The 24,512-nt window shown below is 41.1% G+C and overlaps 1 protein-coding gene across 2 annotated transcripts in view; it reads left to right on the plus strand.

Moving 5' to 3' along the window:
- The first annotated feature begins 1,404 nt into the window (after positions 1 to 1,404).
- calcr (calcitonin receptor) overlaps positions 1,405 to 24,512 on the plus strand; it is a 269,497-nt gene continuing 246,389 nt past the window's right edge. For both annotated transcript variants that reach the window (XM_080216792.1, XM_080216801.1), the window contains exon 1: positions 1,405 to 1,687. The gene's annotated coding sequence lies outside the window, so the exon portion shown is untranslated. The remainder of the gene's footprint in view (positions 1,688 to 24,512) is intronic.

Below are 24,512 nucleotides of genomic sequence, written 5' to 3' on the forward strand. Positions count from 1 at the left end.
ATGGGCTCCCCTCCAAGCTTGGCTCTCAATGAGGTGAAACCTCATATGTTTGGACTATCAGTTGTCCTGACAGCACCAGAGAGATTTTGCACGGTGCTGCTGTCTGCAAGTTGTTGGATCTGCTACGCTCCGTCCACCCACCACAACCCAAACACTATCATCTTCAACAAAAGCTGTGATGTGGGGATGCCGGCGTCGGACTGGAGTGGGCGCAGTAAGAAGCCTCACAACACCGGGTTAAAGTTCAACAGGTTTATTTGGATCACCAGCTTTTGGAGCAGTGCTCCTTCACCTGATGAAAGAGCAGTGCTCGGAAAGCTCGTGATTCTGAATAAACCTGTTGGACTTTAACCTGATGTTGTGAGATTTCTTACTGTCAACAAAATCTGGCAGCCGATCTAAGGGGTCAGTGGCTGGCTTGCATATAAAAACCCACAGTGCAAGTGAGAGCAAAGACAGTGATCGTCTCGAGCATCACCCTTGAAAAGTGTTTTAAAATCATTTGAAAGATCATCAAAATAATATTTGATATATTGTAAAGAAATGTGCTACGAAAGTCGACTTGTCAATTGTTAAGGTGTCAATGAGGAAACAAGCTACAGGAATGTGACTTGTTCAGTATAGCCTGTGAAACATCCAGGGGGAAAGATGCCACGTTTAAATATCGCCAGGAATAAAATAGGGCGGGATTTAAATGTGTTTAGTGCTGATTTATACAGAATGCACGCCTTTAAAATGTGACATATCTTTAATAAAAACATAGGTGTGGGTCTTGGTGATGCCTTCACTGAAGTAGAATTCTTATAAACATACAGCTATTGGTGACCATTGGAGCCTGCTACATCAATAAATGAGAACCCATTGTAATAGTACAACGTTTAGCTATAGGGAGTCAACTAAGTTCTTCAAATTGCCCTAATAAGTGTCTCTATAACACCAGATCCATACCCCATCCCGAATAATTTCATCGACGCGGTTCCTCCTCATCCTTTTAAAGTACTTATTTAAATGATTTAACAAAAGGTGCCAAATAACTGTAGATCAGCACAATTGTATATTTCGGATCCGAGCCCTTGCACTTTAGTGTTGAAAATCTATATATTGGCCTCCTTGCTAATATCTCTGTACCGTTACTGGCTCAGCGGCCATTGCCAGAAAGCGGAGGCTCTCTCCAAGAGCGGTGCTGGAGCCGGGCAGCAGCTGATGACTGGGAAACAAGCCCCGTAGTGTCCCTACATGTGAATTGAAACTGTTCCAGTTCGGGCTACCGGGCTTGCGGGTGAGTGGAGGCACTTGTGAATTGCAGCCAGACTGAGGAGAGGTCAGCCACATTCTGCAAGGCAACACCAGCGGCTAGGAGACGAGAAAGCTCCAGTCACAGTCACTCATTCAGATCAGCCTTTCACAGAGCGGAACCCAATTGGATCGAAACTGGGACTCGAAAGGAGAGGGAAGAGGAAAACAGCTAATGTGGCTAATACGATTGGAATTACAGGAATCACGGAACATCGAATTTCAGCTATCTTCATTTCATTCTGCGAGGGAACGTTCACAACAGTTGGGATTTCTCATTTGTGGGGAGAGGGAGGAACGAGCGAAAGAAAGATGCAATTTCAATAATAGCTTTTGTTCAGTTTGAGGAGCTGTCACCACAACTCCGCGCATCTTCAGAGCGAGGATCCAATAGGTACTGAGTTTCCATTTTCTTAAAGTTTCTTCTTGTTATAATATTAAACCTTAGTCAGTGGGGAATCACTGTTACAGTTTCTGCTGCCAGTCCCGTTCAGAGATGGTGCCGATTTATCAGGTTTGTTTTCACTGCCAGATACCTCGAATGGGACAACTGGGGCAAAGGCTCGAGTGGGTTCGTGCCACACTTGACATTACAGCATAGAATTGGCAAGCGTTTAATACACAATAGGGGAAATTCAGAGAGCAACTTAGGAAACTAGTAGAGCATTGGTAAATAGCTGCTGGCTTTCGGGCACGCCAGACAGAAATATATATCTAATATAAAACAAGCAATTACGCTCGGGTGCAGTTACCCAGTGCAGTTACTAAAAGGGGTCAGTGATCAGAGCGCACTGTACGTTGTTGTCCCTGCTCACTGATTCTCGACACACGCTGTCCGATACAAGCGGCTTATTGAATCGCTTCATTCTGCACCTGGAATGGAAGCCCTGTTTATTTTGCTTGTGTTTGTAGGGTGTCTGAGCAACACTTTATAACTGGGGCGGGGGAAGGATCTGTGCGATCTTGGGTCTATCTCTGTCAAAAGTTTATCTCCGGAAAAGGAGAATGCATGGTTAAAGTAAGAAGTGCATTTGCCTGCCTATAATACGAACTGCAAATCCGCTTCTGGTAAATAATTGTTATTTTCGTCAAGTCTCATCGGCAGCCTGTGTCCCCGTCGGGATAGCATGCTGTTTCAATGTCACGTTGTCTCTGAGGGGAAGAGGGTTTGTCGTGTAGTGGAAATGCTGGGGAAGAATAAAAAGAGATCTGATGGCGAGAGGAATGAATATTGAATACCGCATTCTTAAAAAAGAAACTGTGTCTAATGCAAGGTAGATTAGAAATGAAATGTTTATTTGCACATTCCTTTATCTGGTCCAATCAGTCAGACTGATTGCATTGTAAGTGAGGTGGCAAGGGTTTATGTCTAATCTGTGAGGGCCTTTGTATTGAAAATGGACCCCTAGCATGGATTCTATTTTTACCCGATATTTGACCTCTTGGTTTATTTGTAATTCTTGACTCAGAGGTAAATCAAAATCAAGCTTCAGACAGATTTCCAAAACCCACGAACTTCCGCTGAGGGGGAATCCCCAGCGCGATTCCACCTTGTAGAGATTTCATCAGATCGTTAAAACACTGCACCTTGCGAAAGATCAGAAACTTTTTTTTTAAAATCCAGGCCAGACAATTAAAAACAAACGGTGTTGTGAATGATACTTCATTCAAAAGAGCACATGGAAGAAGTAAATTTGTATTATTTTTCATATCTGGAACATAGGAACATTTTCACAGTTTGTCTCATCAGGATTTCTTCCCCAAGATTAATTATTTATGTATAAAATTCTGAATGAATTACAGACAGCTCTGGAAATACAAACTGAAGAGATGGGGAGTGCCCACAGTATGCAGGCGATTTTTGGTAACATTTCAGTCCAAAGATGCGCAGGTTAGGTTGATTGGCCATGCTAAATTGGCCCTGGTTTCCCGGGAATAGCAGGGTAAATATGTAGGGTTACGAGGATGGGTGGGATTGTTGTCGGTGCAAACTCAATAAGCCTCCTGTACTGTAGGGGTTCTATGATTTATTTAATGATGCTGCATATTGCAAACTAAGTGGCAATGTCTCATTCAAATAAAATTGCAACAGCTCTCGATGATTTCCCAAACATTAATGCAAAGAGAAGGTTTATAAATTAACTGATGCTATTCACTGAAACGGTGCAGCCCGGCCGTGTACCTGGGGTATACGATGTCGCTCTGAGAAGATTAGATTTGCCATGAAGCCAGACGCCTATTCTGGAGGTAAATGACTCGACGAATGAGGTTCAGCAGTACTGAGCACTGGGGAGCCTGAACAACCGGGCTTCCAGGTATTAAATGGCCGTATGCAAATATACTCACAAATGCTTACGTTTTATGTGTTTAAAAAACGCACGGCCCAAAGTAGCGCCGTGCTGGGACTCCAAAAGGCCTCAGCAACGTTAGGTACGCTGTCTGTAGCGTAAATTCCTCACGAGTGTACATGTTGTCTTTCGCCTCACTCAGCAGTTTAATGTTACGAATTTAATTGCATTAGGTTAATTATCACAGGCTCCATAATTCTGATTTTGCTATTTATATCCGACAAGCATGTACAGGAATGATGTGATTTGCCAATATAAAGGCACGTTGAAGAATCATTAAACTACAGGATGGTCGCAAAAACCCAGCTTGCAGGTGCAGCAGGTGGTCAGGAAGGCGAATGGGATGCTGGCCTTCATAGCGAGGGGGATTGAATATAAAAGTAGGGAGGTCTTGCTGCGGCTGTATAGGGCATTGGTGAGGCCGCAGCTGGAGTACTGTGTGCAGTTTTGGGCGCCGTACTTACGCAAGGATATTTTAGCCTTGGAGGGAGTGCAGAGGAGGTTTACTAGGCTGATGCCGGAGTTGAGGGGGTTGAGCTATGAGGAGAGGCTGAATAAACTAGGCTTGTACTCGTTAGAGTTTAGAAGAATGAGGGGAGATCTCATTGAGATGTATAAGGTGATGAATGGGATGGATAGGATAGAGGTGGAGAGGCTCTTCCTGCTCAAAAAAGACAGTAGGACTAGGGGGCACAGCCTCAAGATAAAGGGGGGGGGGGCGGTTTAGAATGGAGTTGAGGAGGAACTTCTTCACTCAAAGGGTGGTGAATCTCTGGAATTCTCTGCCCGTTGAAGTGGTGGAGGCTACCTCGCTAAATATTTTTAAGGCACGGGTTGATGGGTTTTTGATAAGAGAGGGGATTAAGGGTTATGGGGAGAAGGCGGGAATGTGGAACTGAGCCACGACAGATCAGCCATGATCTTATTGAATGGCGGGGCAGGCTCGAAGGGCTAGATGGCCTACTCCTGCTCCTATTTCTTATGTTCTTATGTTCCATTTTAGAGATAACTACCCCCAAAAGTCTACGCAGACTCTGAAAATAACAATGTCCTAACATTGAATCTATGTTGGTGATAGTCATTGCCAGGCACTGGTGTGACATGTTACTTGCCACTTATCAGCGCAAGCTGAATGTTGTTATGCTCCATGCAGGCACACAGACTGCTTCAATACCAGAAGAGTTGCCAAGAGACAACCTCTGCAGTGAATCCCTCTGGCTGAGATGATTGACTTCCAAGTATAACCTTTTTCCTTTATGCTAGGTTTGTTCTCTGAAATTTTCCCCAGCTTCCCATTGACTCCAACTTTGCTAGTGCTCCTTGATGCCGCACTTGGTCAAATTATGTCACTTGATATCAAGGGCAGCCACTTTCATCACTCCTCTGGAGTTCAGATCTTTCGTTCTATTTTTAGTCCAATGCTGTAATGAAGTCAGTAGCTGAGTGACTCCCATGGAGCCCAAATCTGAGCATCGGTGAGCAGTTTATTTCTGAGTAGGTGCAGCTGATAGCACTGTTCATCCAATGCTTTGCTGATGATTACAAGTAGATTGTAAGGATGGTAATTGGTTGGGTTTGTGCTGCTTTCTGTGAATTGGATGTACCTAGGCAATTCTCCACATTGTCTGGTTGATACCAGCATTGTAGATGCACCGCCAGTTCTGAAGTTCATGTCCACAATATTCCAGCTAATACTTTGGCAGGGCTGATAGACATAGAAACATAGAAACATAGAACAGTACAGCACAGTACAGGCCCTTCAGCCCTCAATGTTGTGCCGAGATATGTCCAAACCCAAGATCAAGCTATCCCACTCCCTATCATTCTGGTGTGCTCCATGTGTCTGTCCAATAACCACATGAAAGTTCCTAAAGTGTCCAACTCCACTATCACAGCAGACAGTGCATTCCACACCCCAGCCACTCTCTGAGTGAAGAATCTACCTCGGACATCCTTCCTATATCTCCCACCATGAACCTTATAATTATGCCCCCTAGTAACAGTTACATACACCCAGGAAATAATCTCTGCATGTCCGCTCTATCAATCCCTCTCATCATCTTATAAACCTCTATTAAATCACCTCTCATCCTCCTCCACTCTAAAGAGAAAAGCCCCAGCTCCCTCAACCTTTCCTATAAGACCTACCCTCCAAATCTTGCAGCATCCTGGTAAATCTCCTCTGCACTCTCTCCAATGCTTCCACATTCTTCTTATGGTGAGGTGACCAGAACTGCACACAATATTCCAAATGTGGTCTCACCAAGGTCCAGTATAGTTGCAGCATAATAGTTTTGTCTGTATCAAATGCCCTCTGCCGTTTCTTGATATCACATGGAGCTGATAACTGGTTAAAATTTATGACTACTCTCCTTTGAAAGAAAGATAGAAAGACAAGTTTGGGTTTAAGTTAGTGTTCAGTGGTAAATTCAATAATTGAATTAAGCAGGTCTGCAGCATTGAAGGAAAACGTTATTACATTTATCTGTGTTGGCGATCCCTTCCAATTATAGCATATTCTCAGACACCCTGTCCTAACTTTCAACATGCTGGGTTATCTAAAGAAGAAATAATGCTGTCAGGCTGAAGGTGGCATTCATCAATGAGCCACGTCAGAAATGAGTCCAGAAAGTTAACAAAATACAGAAAAATATTGGAATAGGATGACTGGTGAACAGAAAATCTGTTGACATAATGACTTTCAGACCCACATCCTTATACAAGAAGTTTCTTCTGCCCTCTGTTTTGAATTTTTTATATTTACGCATAAATCCATGGACACTCGATCGAAACTCCTCAATGATTGGAAACAGCTTGCTTCTTTTCCCATTTCAAATCCTTTCATAATTTTAAACAATGGTATCTTATCACCCTACAATTAGTGTTGTGCTTTAGAATCATCGAATCTCTACAGTGCAGAAGGAGGCCATTAGGCCCATTAGGTCTGCATCGACTCTCCAACAGGGCATCTTACCCTGGCCCACCATGTGTCCCATTCCCTTAACCCCAGTAATCCCCCTAACCTACACATCTTTGGACACTAAGGGCAATTTAGCATAGCCAATCCACCTAACTTGCACATCTTTGAACTGTGGGAGGAAACTGGAGCACCTGGAGGAAACCCACTCAGACACAGGGAGAATGTGCAAACTCCACACCGACAGTGACCAGGGGCTGGATTCAAACCCGGATCCCTGGCATTATGAGGTAGCAGTGCTAACCATTATGTCACCGTGCTCCCTTTAGTCATCCTACCCCAATATTTTCTGTATTTGTTAACTTTCTGGAGTCATTTCTGGCGTGGCTCATTGATGAATGCCACCTTCAGCCTGACAGCTTTATTTCTTTCTTTCGCTAGACTTGCACATTGGAAGTTAGGCCAGGAGTTTGAGAATATATTATTAACATTACAGGGTGGCACAGTGGTTAGCACAGCTGCTTCACAGCACCAGGGACCTGGGTTCAATTCTGGCCTTCAGTGACTGTGTGAAGTTTGTATGTTCCCTTTGGGTCTGCGAGGGTTTCCTTTGGGTGCTCCAGTTTCCTCCCACAGACCAAAGATGTGCAGGTTAGGTTAATTGGCCATGTTGAACAGTCCCTTAGTGTCAGAGAGACTGGGAGGGTAAGTACTTGGGGTTAGGGGATAGAGCCTGGTGGGATTGTTGTTGGTGCAGGTTCGATGGGCCAAGTCACCTCCTTCTGCACTGTAGGGATTCTATGATTTTATGCTAACAAAAATAGCTCAATTTTTCAAGGCTTCCTTTGTATTTCTATTTCTTCATACCAGATAGCATCCCAGGGAATCTGCACTGTACTTTCTCTAAGCCTCAATTCCTTCCTGGTGTGTTGTGGCCATTACTGCCCATTGTATTCTAACTGAGATCTTATTATTCTGTACCTCTTGTGATAAAACCTAAGAATCCCTTAGCTTTTATTTACAAACCATCAATCTGATTTGCTGCCTTTAATGTTGTGTGAACCTATACCCCCAATCCCTCAGGCCTTCTCTAGTGAGGAGTATACTTTCAATCTGAGTCCAATAATTGCTGCTTTATTTTATTAAAATACATCATTTTACATTGCCTTCCATCTGCTACTTAATTGCCTGTAACCCCAATTTATCAGTATACCTTTGTGATTTCTAAAGAACTAACTATGTTTCAATTTTGCAATCATCCAGAAAATTCAACTAAACCAGGCCTGCTCATGCTTTTACATAGTGGTGATGGTAGTGGGGGAGGGGGGTACACATTTATTTCCTTTCTCACTCAAGGTGCTGATTAGCACATTTTGGAAGGACAAGGTTTGACACATTAAACATGGATTTTTTTTTGTTGATTTATGAAAATAAAACTTGCTGAGCAAAGAAAATGTCAAACTAATAAATCGATAATTTAAAAAGAAATAAAGAAATGAGTAATAAGTAAATATGACCATTGGAGTGTGGAAAGGTGAAAGTGTATGTGTGCCCAGCTCACCAGGCATTCACTCACTCAGCCTTATCCACTGAGAATGGGTGAGAGTGCGTGATGGTGTTTAGGAGGTGAATGAAAACCCGGAGATGGGGATGAGCCAGACACACATTCATTCATGTCCCTCTCCGAACCCACACAAATACACTCCTCCGCATACTCACACATTCACTTATGCTGTCCCATCACCCCTCCTCGCTCTTGCCCCTCTCCCTCTCTCACATCCCTCTCTTGCCTCTCTCCTCTCTTGCTCCTCCCTCTCTCACTCCTTGCTGTCTCATCCCTCCACTCCCTTCTATTACGTCCTCCTTTTGCCCCTCCCCTCTCTTGCCCTTCCATCTCTGTCTCCCCTCTCCTCTCTCACCTTGGGGGGATGCAGGGGGAGAGCTTGGGATGGGATGCAGAGAGAGACAGGCCGAGTTGGGGATTGAGTAACAGTGGGAGAGCTAGGGGAAGTGGGCAGAGGCCGGAGGGGGAGGGGCAGATCAGAATGAGAGCATGGGGTGGGCGAATGGTAGCTAAGTGTAGAGAGAGAGCTTGAGGAGGAAATGGGTAGAAATCCCAAAGGAAATGGGGAGAGAGCCTGCTGGAGGGGTGGGGGGGGATGTTGGGCGCGGGTGTGGGAATCATGGCAGTACACGCCCCACAGTTTTTCTCTCTATCTCCCCTTATGCTCAGCTGCTGATCTTAACTGCTCCTCCAACCACAGCCTGATTCTCCCCCATGTTTGCTGCTGACTACTCACCTACAAAGCCTGATCTGAATTTCACAATGCCTGCCATGCAGAAAACTTGAACTCAAATTTTTTTACTTTTGCAATAATTTCAAATTTCGTTTTGGGATAAAAGAGTGAAAAGTGAGTTGGGGATTATTTTAAAAAATCATGTTTCTGTTCTTGGTAGCATGAAGTTTGAGCTCTGAAGAATTGTAAAGTGCATTTATATCATGATTTATGATCTTCAGTTTGAATTTGAAAACTCTGCAATCAACTAGATTTGCCAGCTGCCCTTTTACACCCCCATCTTCAATATTGTTGTGAACTGGGGAATAATGTGTGAATGCAAAACACTGTTATTCCAATACTCTGTTTTGGAAGGAGGGTCACCGCTCCATAGCAGCTGCCTGTCCTGCTGCAAGTTCCAATAATTTCTGTTTTAATTACTGAATTTCCAACTTCTGCAATATTTTGATTTTGTATTACGGTGAGAGGAGGCTGGTGTGGAGCAGAAACAACGATTGGACCAGTTTAGGAATTAAAGTTTACAGCATGGAAACAAGTTACATAGTTAAAAAAAGTGTATATTTTTAAATCCTTAAATGATGTGCAATGAAAAATATGGGAAATAGGAATTAAGTTTTGTGTATTTGTTTCCAAGATGAAGCAATGTGTCAATACAATTTATGAACAAAAGACCATACTTGAATTGAATTAAAATTATTTTGAAGGTTATAAACAAAATAGGATTAGAATGAGTCCATGCTTAAATTAACATTATTTCCAGGATTAACACAATGGTTGATAAGCTTAATAGTTTTAATCAGTTAATCTTCTGGTCATGTTCCAGCTTGCACATAAACTTGTTACGTTTATAGCAGTGGAGTTTGTCCCTGCAGAGAGAGGGACTACATGCTGATATCAGACAAGTGAAAGTATGACTTGGGGACTTTCCTTTGAACGGTTTGCATTCCTAAATGTTAATATATTGGTTCTCGCCACAGTTGTGTCTGACCCTGTTGAGTGTTTCCACCATTCCACTTTTGTTTCAGGTTTTCAGCATCTTCCATATTTTACTTTTTGACTCCACTTAGGCCATCGTCATCGTCTTGGTTTAGAGAGACAGAGGGAAGAAACGTTTGTCTGCCCACTGCCTCATTGGGGTTGAAAAACAGGTTGGTAAGCAGCCAAGCTTCCTAAACTAAATCTACTACCCCCTGGATGCCTCAGCCAACCTGAATTGATTTTTCTGGACATTGGTGGCCAACACTACAGCCCAAAATGGACAGGAACCTGATTGGAATTTTCAGCTCATGTAAGCCACAGGCACTCTGGTGGTGTTTGATTTAGAGCAATGTAATTTGTGGTCTTCAAATGGATCACTCTGCATTGCTACAAATATGACATTGATTCTTGTGGGCCAGAGGGAGCGTGAATCTTCGTGCCACTGGCAACCATGTGGTGACCTGAAGGATTTTTTTGATTTAATTTGATTTGATTTATTGTTGTCACATGTATTAGTATACAGTGAAAATAATTGTTTCTTGTGCTATATAGACAAAACATACCATTCATAGGGAAGGAAAGGAGAGGGTGTAGAACATAGTTTTAATGTCATAGCTCAGGTGTAGAGAAGGATCAACTTAATGGGAGCAGGTCCATTCAAAAGTCTGATGTCAGCAGGGAAGAAGGTGTCTTGAGTTGGTTGGTACATGTCCTCAGACTTTTGTATCTTTTTCCCAATGGAAGAAGGTAAACCTGCAGGATTCTACCTCCACTGCTCCATCCGCCACACTCCACTTAAAATTCAACTTCTTGCATAACTCCCACCCTTACCTAGGATGGGCAAATTGCCTGTTAGCATCATTGAGGACAACTTTCTCATCAAATTCAAATCAGTTACAGTCACACAAAATGTCTCAGGCTTACACTTGCCAATGGGAAGGTGATGATTTAGCTCCAGCATTTCATGTCTGATGTACTACATATTTATATTTCCCTATCACGATGCCAGCACACCTAGCTAATTAAACACAATATAATATGACCCTAACAAGACAGCTTGTGGAATTTAAACTCAATGAATAAATCTGGAATATAAAATAAGTCTCAGTAATGGTCACCATGGAACTATCACTGATTGTTGTAAAAACACATCCACGTGGCATGGTGGCACAGTGGTTAGCATTGCTGCTTCACAGTGCTAAGGACCTGAGTTCAATTCCCAGCTTGGGTCACTGTCCATGTGGAGTCTGCATGTTCTCCCCGTGTCTGTGGGTTTCCTCTGAGTGCTCTGGTTTCCCCCCACAGTCAGAAAAACATGCTGATTAGGTGAATTGGCAATCAGTGTCCCCAAACAGGTGTCAGAGTGTGATGATGAGGGGATTTTCACAGTAACTTCATTGCAGTGTTAATGTAAGCCTATTAGTGAAGAAATAAATAAACTTCTGGTTTGTCTAATGTCCTTTAGGGAAGGAAATCTGTCGTCCTTACCTGGCCTGGCCTAAGTGTGACTCCAGTGCCACAGCAATGTGATGAGCTCTTAACTGCTCATTGAATTGGCCACTCAGTTCGAGGGCAATGAGTGCTGTGTTTTCCAGCGAGGCTCTCATCCCATGAAGAAATAAATAAAACCAATGATTTCCATGCGGTGAATTTTACAATATCTCCATTTCTTATAGAGTTTTCAAATTATTGCATCTGAACTACATTGAACAAATGGCAATTATGCACTTTGAGTGAAGGAATAATGTAAAACCGAAAAGGTGAGCATGGTGCTTTGCGCCAATTAAACTTTAATGATTACGTCTGCCCCAGTGAACGGAGTAATTTAACATCTCTTCACAATATTAAGTACTGGATTTCTTGAAACCCCTTTAAAAAATAAATCCGTTTGAACTTAGACTCCAAACGAACAAAATGACTCCGACAAATGACAGTTGAAACAAATGCATTAAAGACTCCTTGGTGGAAAATCCCTCTTCATGGTGCGACACACAATGCTGGTAAAATTTCCCAGCGCTGACCTGTACAAGGTCTGAAATAATTCCAGAAAATGCGCTGGTTTAAATTCTCAATTTATTGTTTAAAGAAGGAGAAAACATATAATCCCACGCCCACATTTTTCTTTCGTTTGGTATCACGATATAAGATAGAACGAAAGAGCAGGTCATTCTCCGAAGCAAAGCTGGAAGCAGCAGTGACGATCGATGTTCGCACGGAGCAATCAGGACAGCACGATAAACCAAAAGAGGGCGGTGTGGGCTCGTTCTATCTGCCTGTTCCCAGTGAGCTGTTCCAGTGAGTGCAGTTGATGAGATGTGCCTGATTATTCAGCTCTTTCAATGAGATGTCTGTGCAGCAAATTTCAGACACTGCCCCGGGTCCAGCAGTTGCAGCCCTTGAGCTGACTCAGAAGATTTATGAAGTGCTCGCTTGGTGCTCAAAGCGACAATTCTGCTACTGCGAGGACGCGGGATGGCGAAGTATCAGTAATATTATCCAGGAATGTTGCTGGCTTTCACTATCGACCAATCACTCGAATTGGTCAGAAAATTAGTAGTAGGAATTAATAAAATATATTGTTTTAGCCAGGACTTTGTGTGATTGCCATCCACTTGAACCAGTTTCGCTCTGAATTGAAATTTTATTACCTTTCTGGGTTTGGGCCAGCACTAATTGCCCATTCCCAGTTGCCATGTAATTTGTCCAGCCACAATGCAGGGACGGTGGTATGTAATAAAAACAGAAAATGCTGGGGAGACTCAGCAGGTCTGGCAGCATCTGTGAAGAGAGAAACAGAGTTCACGTCTCTAATCTGTTCGACTACTACTACTGTTCAGGTCAGGATGGAGGGAAACTTGGCGTTGATGTTACTCCGGTAGAATAGCTGTCCTTGTCCAACCAGGTCTTGGAGGTTATGGTTCTGGAGATTTTACCGAGGAAGCCTTGACAACTTATTGCATTGTATCTTTAATGTAGAAAATATGCTGCACAGCCATGGGAAGTCAAAGATGCAAAGGTGGATAAGACACTGATCAAGTGAATTGCTGTGTACTTTTTGAGTGTTGAAGGTACATCAATCCGCGTATATGTAAAATATGCCATCACACTCCTGCCTTCTGCCTTTTGTGCGACAGAGAGGATTTGGGTGAGTTATTTGCTGCAGAAAAGCCAGCCCCTGACTTGCTCTAGTAGCTGCAGCATTGATGTATTTGGGCCAGTTGAGTTTCTGGTCAAAGATGTCCCAAGTATGTTGGTGGTGAGTGACTTCATGGTGGTAATGGCATTGAATGTTGTGGGGAGGGAGTTGAGCAATCTCTTGGAGATAGTCATTGCCTAACATTTGTCTGATGCAAATGTTTATTTGCCACTGAACCATGTCAATTAAACTCACTCATTATTGAGTGGATCAAACTGCATAAAAGTGACAAAGAGAGTCCTGGAAAAATGAACTGTGTGTGTCACTATGCATTAGGCGATCAACAATAATAACTTTCATATTAGATTAATTGGGTGGAAACAGTATTGCGTGCACTGATGTAGACATTTAATTTTAATTATGCTGGAGGAAGAGTGTAGCATTGAAATTCATTAGAGACTCAAAATGTGAAACACTTATTTGTACGACATGAACTGTTTATTCCGGTTTAGCTATTGCCATGATCTGCAGGACCAACACTAATGTCAAAAGCCTATGATGTTCTCGGGAATGCTGCGCGGTCTTGACCTCAGTCTCCAATAAACAATCTTCTTTTGAAATTATTTTCAGTGGGTGATGTTTAACATTGTATTTCAAACAGGGTTGTGTTTATGAAATAGGGATGTGCTGTGATCTTTTGTTTAATGATAATTGCACTAACAGTTCAATTCAATTTGCATTTGACCTTTTATAGTTATAGTGAGAATAGTCAGCCTGAAAGCTGTGACTATAAATGTGCTATGGAGTCACTTGGAGAATAATTGCTGCACGATCACAAAAATAAACTGCAAGGTGTGTTTTGTAAAAGTGCTGTCTTGGAAGTACATACATTGATATTTTTAGTTTATTTTTCATCCACTCCCAAATTCGTCAGTTTCTTGGGATGTTGCCAAGCACATTGTTTACCCTCTGATGACCTATCCATATAGGTTTTCCACATGGGGAAAGCAATGTACTGTGTAACAGTTACACCATGTAAAATCTGCTTTGAAAGCAGAAGTTATTACCTTAAAAAAAAAGTTATTTAAAGAACTGGTTCACCCAACATTTGAAGGAATGACTAGAGCAGATGGAAGAGTTATACAGACTGGAGAATGGGAATGTGGGCAGAATCTTACTGCTGATCAGTTGACAATGTAGAATGGATGGCAAGGTGCTTCTTGAGTAAGGGTAGCCAGATGTCACAGAGCAGAGGCTGTTGTCTTGGGGGCTTGTGTTCTGATGGATCCCTGTGGCCTCCCTGACTCATTGTGTATGCTAGTGCTTGATGGATGAAGTAATTCTAGAGTTGAACCATTGGATGTAGCGGTTATTACTTTGAACATGTTTAATGATAGCTGACGTTTCCCACTCAGTGTTTGAAACAGGCTTGATGTTCCTTGAGTCTAGAATGTAGGCTGCAGCCTATTTCTCCAGTGTAGACATGCCCACTTTGCATGCAATGCTGTAAATTCCTAGCTTACTGTGAGATAGTTTCTTGTCTTTATGGGTATGAAGGATGGTGTGGAACATCTTGTCAGGCTTCTATATCCACTGCAGTCTGGGAGGTTGAACTAGTGTATGGGAAGCTGATTGTGTATTAATTGAAGCAGTTGTAATGGAGCAAGTGGGTGTGTTAATCTTGTGTAATGGGAAGCAGTTCAATTTCAGTGTAAACTTAATAGTATTATGTTGTAATACTATAATATTTTTATAAGTTAACAATATATTTTGAATATTAATTTTGCCATGAAGATGGAACAATTTTCCATTTTATATCTTGACATTCTCAGCACTAATTCTTGTAATGACACACCATTTATATCAAGTGCAATGTAAACCCACTCGCACTAAAGATACCTGAACTGCCGATCATTCCATCATCCTTCCGCCCTCCAATCTGATTCCAACATCCTCATTAGAAGAGTCTACTCCATCAGTGACAAGAAACATCTACAACAGGAACTTTGCCTTGTGAAGTACAATGTTGCTGCTCTCACCATGAAAACCTTCAAAAACTTCTAACACAACATTTGTTGAAAAGACAATTTACCTAGTTTGCATCAGAACTGAGATAAAACTGCATGAACCCATTGCCAATGTGTATACATTCACTTTCAAACAAGGGATCAAGAATGAAAACTATTGCCTCTCTCTCTGTCCCTAACCAGGAACATGGAGACCAGTGATGATTCCCTTATTGATAAGGTTGCTCAGATTAGCTGAACAGCACAGGTCGAGGATATAATTTAAATCCTTTCAGTTTTTAATAGCTTAGAACCACAACAATTGCATTTACCAGCTGAGCCTCTAGAAAAACCAGGGAATGTATATGCGGTCTGTATTAGATGTGGTGAGTTTATGCAGGTGAATTTTTGGAGAACCCATACCAGATCCTGTTTACTCTTCTTGCCTGTCCTTGCTGACCTGCGTTGAATTCAGGCAAAGCAATGGCTCAATTTCATAATTCTCGTCCCTTGGTTTTAAAACCCTCCGTGACATCACCACTCCCTATATCAGTAATCTTCTCAGTCCTTACAATCTTATGAGGTACTTGTGCTCCTCCAGTGCTGGCTTTATCTCTTAATTTCAATCACTCCAACACCAGTGATTGTGAACATGCCTGCACTAATCAAACCCTTAGCCTCAGACATCCTGAAATACCTCCACCTCACTTCTTTTATTCCTCATTTCAAGCATTCCATAAAACTTTTGATCAACTTTTTCATCATCTGCTTTAACATCACTTTATCTGGCTCAGTGTTAGATTTTGCGTGGTAATGTTCTTTTGAACATCTTGATATGTTTTAATTACATTAAAGATGCTATATAAATACAGGTTGTATTTGAAGGTACATTCCACTTTCTGTATATTTTACAAGAGTGCCATCAATATACCACCAATTTTCAGCAATCCTAACAAAGCAGCACGAGACACTTGAGGGAGGTGGGCTCACGTTGCTTGAGCTCAGATAAATATCAGAGTAAATTTACATATAGATTTAGTGTCAGTGTGAAGCAATTTTGACTTGCTACAAAATCTAACCTTCTCTCCTACACTTGTAGTGTTAAGTGCAGAAATTACTTGGGATCAAAGTGAAGAAGAGTGAGATTCCATCCTCCAGGAAGTCTCGCTACATTTTCTTCTGGTGTCAACGAGGGGTCTGACTTCAGATTTTGGCTTGTGTTTGTATTGTAGCTGCAGTGTTGATACTAAATGAAATCATTTTGCAAAACGGTGTGAAGAATGCAACCAGCCTACAGATCCGTTGGCCATGAGCATATGTGGTAGTGAGTTTGAGTATATTGTCTTTTTGACAATGGCTACAAATTATAGTTTACCGTTAGTTTATTGAGGGTAGATCTTGTTTGATTTTTAGCATTTCTGTTTATATAAAATGTGTGGTTATGAAGATTTTAATTTCGTTTTGCTTATACATATCGCAGATTTTAGCTGCAATGGGGGAGTAATGCATGGGTTATCATATCATCTATTTACTCTTCAGTTTCCTTTTACAATCCTGCCAAAATTGAAGATTGTATCCTTTTTTATTGATGCATGATTTTCTAATACACAAAATTGGTGTTATACAAATGTTCAATTGGTAACTGGCTTTATATCAATTGTAAAACTAGCCTTCATAATCACTTCATCTACCAGATAATCCTTACACCAAAATAAATTTCTACTTCTACAGTTTACCATTCACTCAGTGTAAGGAAAGCTAATATGAATTTGGGTCTGATGCTAGATGCCGACTTGGGTTCAGCAGCAGCAACTGCTATGCTGTCCTACATGTGCTTTTGTAAAGTATGACCTAGGGTACTGTAACAGTGGTCTCATAGTGCTGGGACCTGAGTTCAATTCCAGCCTCAGGTGAATGTGTGGCATTTGCATGTTCTCCTTGTGTCTGCATACATTCCTTTCAGGTGCCCCAATTTCCTCTCACAGTCCAAAAGTGTGCACGTTACGTTGTTTGGCCATGCTCAATTGCTCCTTAGTTTCCCAAGATGTGTAGGTTAAGGGATTAACTGGGTAAATATGTGGGGTTATGGAGATAGGGTCTGGGTGAGGTGCTCTGTCAAAGAGACAGTACAGAATTGATGGGCCAAATGGTCTCTTCCTGCAGTGTAGGGATTCTATGAATGGAACTCCATTGTGATAAGTATTTTTTTGCAGATGTATTTCTTCAATCTTTCTAAAGGCAGACCAAAGAAAGACTTGATTTGAAAGGTTTATTTTTCATTGAACATATCTACAGAACATTTTCTGATTGAATTCATTTATTTCCATAAATATGACATATCTTTGTATAATAACACAAAAATAATCCACACACTAAGCTACTTCACTTTGGTGGTGGATGGTCTTGCTTGATTTGAAGCTAATTTCCTAAGTCTCTTCAACTCTGTTCCAGTCTTCTCTCAGATTATGCTGTCTGACTACCGCAAGCTGCAATAGTCCTGGCTTTTAAAAATATCTGTCTTGCACTGACCATTGCTGGGTTCAATTCAATAACATTGTAACAGTACTTGCTGTCAATAATCACTTGAATGCCAAACTATTTTGCATTTGTAACAACATGTTGGTTCAGGCATCCCATCTGTAATTTAATCCAAATGTTTTAGCCTTGCTGTCTAATGAATTCAAGCAGAATAAAGAACTCGTTTGCCAAATCACTTTCCAATGATAGGAAAGAGCTGGAACTCCAAACAAGCCTATCTACCATTAGAAATTACAGGGGAAAAAAAAAGGGCATACTGTAAATTCGGCTGCCGATTCATTATTGTCCGTTTTTCTCTATGATTGAAGACTAGTTTCACTCTCCATGACTCCATTCCCCAAAACTACTTACTTAACTGACAACAAACCTCACTGCCCAAAACCATTTACTTAACTGACAACAAACTCCGCTATCCAAAACTACTTAACTGACAACAAACGCCACTGCCCAAAACTGGGGGTGGCACAGTAGCACAGTGGTTAGCACTGCTGCTTCACAGCTCCAGCGACCTGGGTTCAATTCCTGGCTCGGGTCACTGTCTGTGTGGAGTTTGCACATTCTCCTCGTGTCTGTGTGGATTTCCTTCGGGTGCTCTGGCTTCCTTCCACAGTCCAAAGATGTGCAGGTTAGGTTGATTGGCCATGCTAAATTGCCCCTGAGTGTCCTGAGATGCTAAGGTTAGAGGGATTAGTGGGTAAAATATGGAGGGATATGAGGGTAGGGCCTGAATGGGATTGTGGTCGGTGCAGACTCGATGGGCTTCTTTCTGCATTGTAGGGTTCCATGATTCTTTTGAAAGCTACTTACTTAACTGACAACAGATTTGCAAACTCACTTAAAGAAGTTAAATGCATGTCCATCAAAGAAGCAAACATGTCACACTAATGCAGTTGCAGATGGGTATGCTGTTTACCTGGTGCAGAGGAAATTTTGTTCTGCATTTAACCTGCGTCAAAGGTGATCTAGGAACTGCTTGATATTGATACTGGACACCAAAAATAGGAGTTGGCCTCTTTCACATTAGTGATACACATCAACTTAATGAACAGAATATTCATAAAATTATCAGGAAAAATATCAACCTGAATATACATTAAATCCAACGCCCATTGCACCAAACATATAAACTTGTGATTTTTCTTTGTCCGTTTCTCACTTATATTCACATTGCGTATATTATTTATCCATTTTAACTTTTCTTTCGCCTGTATTCTTGGTGCTTCAAGTATATTTTATTTCACCAGCCTCTGGAGTGCTGACACAATCATATTACCAGATGATTTTATCATAGATCCTGAATTTCAAATTTCTAGCTATATTCATTTTTTTAAAAAAATACATTTTACACTTGGTTTTTGAGAATCATTAAAATCTGGGGTGGTTTTGGAAGATGATCTTTGGATATTTATAAAAGGTCTTTTCCATGTGTGTGTCAGTAAGAGCTTTAAAACCAAGTTACCTGATGGCACAAAAGGTTGATTGAAGAAATGAATCTATCATATAAGGGTTCCATCCTGTAAAATTCTACGGATTGAATTTCCATCATAGTTCTGGACAAGGATGAGGGGAAAGGAGAGAATCCCAAAGCATCGAGAGAAAAAAATGACTTGAAGTACAATTGGTCCCTGAAGTTAAACAAGAGTTCTCCCAGTCTCCAAGTGTAACATTGTTGGGAGACTAGACTAATGACTGTTTTCACCCCAAGTTATGATGGGGATGGGTTGATAGAATTTCAGTAGTAGAATCTTTAGTTATGAAGAATGATAAAGTCTTGGTCTGTGCAAGATTTGGGATATCTATAATCATTTAGAAACTTCCCATACTCTGGAGGAGAAAATATTAGTCAGGCTTGTTGATTTCAATTTCTATGCTGGGTTGTGCTGGAAAGTATATGTCGGTTGAAGACAGTAAGATAAAAAAATCAGCAAGAAATTTCCCCATTAGACATATTAATATCAGTAGAAGATTTCTAGAAACCCTGGAGAAACAATATAATTAGCCTTTTTAACCATTTCTCCATGGTTTCTCCTCATCGTTTGCTAAAGTTAGGGTTGAAGGTCACAAGATGTCCCATGAAGTTTCAGGCAAAGATTCAGTGATTATTGTGTGTTGTTAAATAGCATTCTATTTTTTACTGTCATGTGTACTTGAGGATTGCTGGACCCCATAGAGCATAACCTAGTAAAAGAAGATGAGGTTGAGGGAGAAGGCAACTTTGGGAAAATTGGGGGGGAAAAACACATTAGGATAAATGAGCATGATAAGGAATACAGAAAGATAAAAAGTTGACAGGAAAAAAATAAACAAAAAAGCTACTTCTAATGATTTAATTTTAAAACAAGTAAACTAATTGTTTATAAAGTAAATCAATGGATATGCAGTAGATTTAGATTAGCACTTGGTTCGATACATAGAAATATATTAAAACCTGATTGATAATGCTTTCTCCCATCATAAACTCTTTTATTAATTAATCTTTAATGAGACACAATCTGATTTACTTCAAAGAAGAAATAATTCACAAATAGATTAAATTAGTAGCGGATGCATGGGTCCATGGGACTAGATCGACCACATGACATGATTGTTCTTGTTTAATTATTTAAGGGAAGATCTGAATTCATTTTCAGTTAATACTCTGAGAAAATTCCTCTATTTCTCCTTTTTAAAAATATTTATTGTAACACAATGCATCTAAGATTGGTTGTGATTTATTCATGTACAAATTTTTGAGTTAAGCATACATAAAGAAAACTCGGAACAAAAAAGGTAATTGAATGTAAAATGGGGAACACCAATCTGCAATCATGAGATTAATTTGGTTGAAGGATTTTACATACCATACTTCTGTTGTAAATACGTTGACAGTTACTTCCCTCGATCACCCTGAGAACAGCAATCTGCCCTTGAATTTAACAGTTTTACCAAAATTAGTAAGGAGGATTTATTGTCCTCTAGTATCTGTGTTAATAACTGAGTATTTACATTTATGTTTGTGATTTGTCAAGGTGATATACCAGTCTCAACACTTTCAGTTTGGTGTTACACAATTAAAAGGAGAATGAAGCTTCCATCACTTTAGCCTGGAAAAAGTATACTATATTCCAGTGATGGCCAACCTGGGCTAGTGAGTGGATCACATGAGTGGACCTCTTTCATCTTAATTGAGTATATTTAACGCATGCTAAATATTTCTTAAGTCATAAAAAATGCTTATCATTCATATATTAAAAGTACTGTCATCAACTTCAAGTGGTAAAAACAAAAAAAAACTTGATTGGATGCAGAGGGAGTTCATGGTTCTTGCAGTCAATATTGTGCGTAATCAGCATGTACCTCACTTTGTGCCTTTGTTTTACTTGCGCATCACTTCAATCATACTAATAGGAAAAAAAGTTACGTGGATGGAAACAGTGGAATGTGGAAACTCGTGTATGGGTAACAGTCAACAAAATGTCTCACGGGCTGCACTCAGAACCCTGCAGCTCCTAGGCCGCAGGTTGCCTATTAGTGCTGTATCCTCTTCATGTTGCTCATCAATGCATTTGAAAATGATGTTGCTGTGCAGCTGTCATTGTACTTTGCTAGTTTAATGCCATTAATGCTCATTTTCAGCTGTTTCATGCTGTGTACATGTGGCTACTGAGAACTGGACTGTTCCAGCTCAGTTCAAGTTGGAAAATTATAACCACCCATAAAAGGAGACAATTGTCCTATGAACTGCTGCAGGATATACATAGATGTCCAAATGAGAACGGATTAACTTTGTGTGCTTCTTAGCTGTGTATTGACAACTTATTGTCAGTGATGCATTAATTCATTGTAGGCTTAGCGGTGATTTGGAAAGAATGCATTGAAACAACATTAATCAGTTAATAAGCACGTCATTTATTTGTTTGTATCCAAAACCTATATTTTAACATCTACAATAACACCAGTGAGATGCAAGTTTTTTTTTGAGTCTGTTGCCAGGGTATGTTTGTGTTTTTTTTTACAAAATTTTGAAATCTCAATCATCACATATCCAATTTTGAAAACTTGTCAACTTAAGCAGGTCAGGACAGAAGTTCTGCTTTTCTTCGGTGCAAGCATTGTAAAGCTCCAGGGACTGGAATCTGCACAGACCGGGATAATGGGCAAATACACTAGAGTTCTATATTTGCCCAAAATGCATATGAAATTCCTATGGAATTGGCTGCTGGCAGAAGATGTGCCAAATCCTCCTTGGATAATGACATTGAGGCAGCAATGAAATCTGCCATGACTTTTGACATCTCTCCGAGGTTGTCTGAGGTGTCACAGAACAAAAAACAGAGAAAACTACAGCACTGGGACAGGTGCTTTGGCTTTTCAAGCTTGCTGTCCATCTGAAGTAAAACCCCTGACTCTTCTGGGGACCACATGCCTCATTACCCATCCAATTCATATATTTGTCAAGATGCCCCTTAAAAGACACTATCGTATCTGCTTCCACTATCTCCCCCAACAATGAGTTCCAGGCACCCAGTACCCTCTGTGTACAAAACTTGCCCTGTACATCTCCTTTTTAAACCTTTCCTCTTATACCTTAAACCTATGCCCACCCCTAGTAATTGACTCTTCCACCTTGGGAAAAAGCTTCTGAATATTCACTCTGTCTATGCTCCTCATAATATTGTAGACTTCTATCAGGTCACCCCTCAACCTCCGTTGTTCCAGTGAGAACAAGTTTCTCCAACCTCTCCTCATAGCTATGGCACTCCATACCAGGCAACATCTTGGTAAATCTTTTCTGTACCTTCTCCAAAGCCTCCACATTGTTCTGGTAGTGTGGCGATCAGAATCGTCTCTGTGTTAGTCCAGGGTTCCTCTAGCATCCTTCCTTTTAGAGCAGGACTTCAGAGAGCTAAAAATACAAATTTGAGAATCCAAGGACTGACGAGAATTCTGCACTGATGAATCCGTTTTCACCCCGACTCCTCCAGCATTATTGTGGTAATTCAGGCATTCTACAGACACACACAAAAAAGACAGACTGTTAAGAAGTCTTAAGGAGCAGCACGTTTGAGAAAATGGGGTGGCACTACTGCCTCACAGTGCCAGGGACTTGAATTCAACTCCTGGTTCGGCTCACTGTCTGTGCAGAGTCTGAACATTTTCCCCCTATCTGTGTAGGTTTCCTCCGGTGCTCCGGTTCCCTCCTATAGTCCAAAAGACGTGCTGGTTAGGTGAATTGGCCATGCTAAATTCTTCTTCAGAGTACCCAAACAGGTGCCAAAATATGGTGACTAGAGAATTTTCACGGTGAAACACTTAAATTTAAAAGCCAGAAGTGTGAATTGATCTATTTTGGTAGGAAGAACAAGGAGGGGCAATATAAAACAAAGGGTACAATTCAAAAGTGGATGCAGGAGCAAAGGGACCTGGGCATTTGTGCACAACTCACTGAAGGCGGCAGAACAGTTTGAGAAAGCAGTTAATAAGCATATGGGATCCTTGGCTTTATTTATAGGGCCACAGAGTTCGAAAGCAAAGAAGTTACAAGGAATCTGTATAAAACACTGGTTTGGTTTCACCTGGAGCTGTGTGCTTAATTCTGGCCAGCACACTTTGGAAATAATGTGAAGGCAGTCGAAACGATTTCATAAAAATTGTCCCACGGATAAGGAACTTCAGTTACACGGATGGATTGGAGAAGCTGGGTAATTTATGCTCAAAAAGAGAAAATAGAGGAGATTTGATAAAGGTGTTAAAAATTATGAGGAGTCGGGATAGAATACAGGGAGAAACTATTCCCATTGGCAGTAGGGTTGAGAACTAGGGGACATGAAAAGTAAGTTTTTTTACACGGTGAATTCTTAGGATCTGGAATACACTGTCAGGGAGTGTGGCAGAGGCAGATTCAGTTAATGCTTTCAAAAGAAAATTGGATTATTTGAAGGCTTTTATTTAGGGAAACAGGGGAGTGGGACCATTTGCTGATTCTGTAACAGTTTATCTTGCTGGAGCGAACATCTCTCTGCACTGCGAAGGAGTCCTCGGGGGGGCTTACATCTGCATCAACTCTCTCAATAAAATGCATGCCAAATTCTTTGCATGTCTGCACCGCTAATTCCAAACATATCTGCTCTCCATTTTGAGGATTCAAAGGCCCATCTCTGAATTTCACAATTCATCTCCTTAATCTGGCTGCCTTCCTTGTTTCTGAGGCTGTTAATTGTCTCTGAATAGTGCTGCATTGTATGTAGGTGGAGGGTATTAATTATACACTGAATAATACTGTGATTGTTAGGTTAGGAGGTGTATGCTTATAATGGTTAACTCTGCAAAGAAATGCTTAGAGAATTATGTAAAGATTGGCTCCAGTTCTATCCTTCATGAATTGGTTTTCTGGAAGATACACCAGGTGTCTGCTTGCTCAAGTGTGAATTCTGTGCTTTTTGGCATTTTGCTATTCAAGATGTGTCTGCCACTCCTAGTATTTTCCAATTCCCATTTCCCCACAGACAGGTTATCCCCCTCACAATATTCCCATCTGCCTACTTCTCCCAGGCTGACCCTTCATATCCTGCTCCAGAATGAGCCTACAATTTACAATGCGATCAGCACTGTGACTTCAGAGTAAGCAGTTAGCTAGTCCCCTTCATTCCAGACAGTATGAGAATCTTGTCAGAATTTTAGGTGTATTGCAGAGGCTGAGAATTCTGCAGTAACTGGAGTCCTGATTCCCCAAAGCCCCAGCATGAATCAAATATGTAATGGAATACTTCTACTTGCTCCAACAACACCCAAGAAGCTCGACACTGTCCAGGACAAAACTACCTGTATGATTAACTGCCCATCCACCATCTTTAACATACAGTCTCCTTACCACTGAGAAACAGTGGCAGATGTGTGTATCATCTACAACAAGCATTGTAAAGCCTCCTTCAAGACAATCCTTCAAACACATGACCACTACAACCCAGTAGATGGTAGGGCAGCAGATGCATGAGGAAACCATTACCTGCAAGTTATTCT

Source organism: Carcharhinus amblyrhynchos, chromosome 2 (genome assembly GCF_965287045.1).
Source record: "Carcharhinus amblyrhynchos chromosome 2, sCarAmb.v2.hapA, whole genome shotgun sequence".
In the NCBI taxonomy this organism is placed as follows: Eukaryota; Metazoa; Chordata; class Chondrichthyes; order Carcharhiniformes; family Carcharhinidae; genus Carcharhinus; species Carcharhinus amblyrhynchos.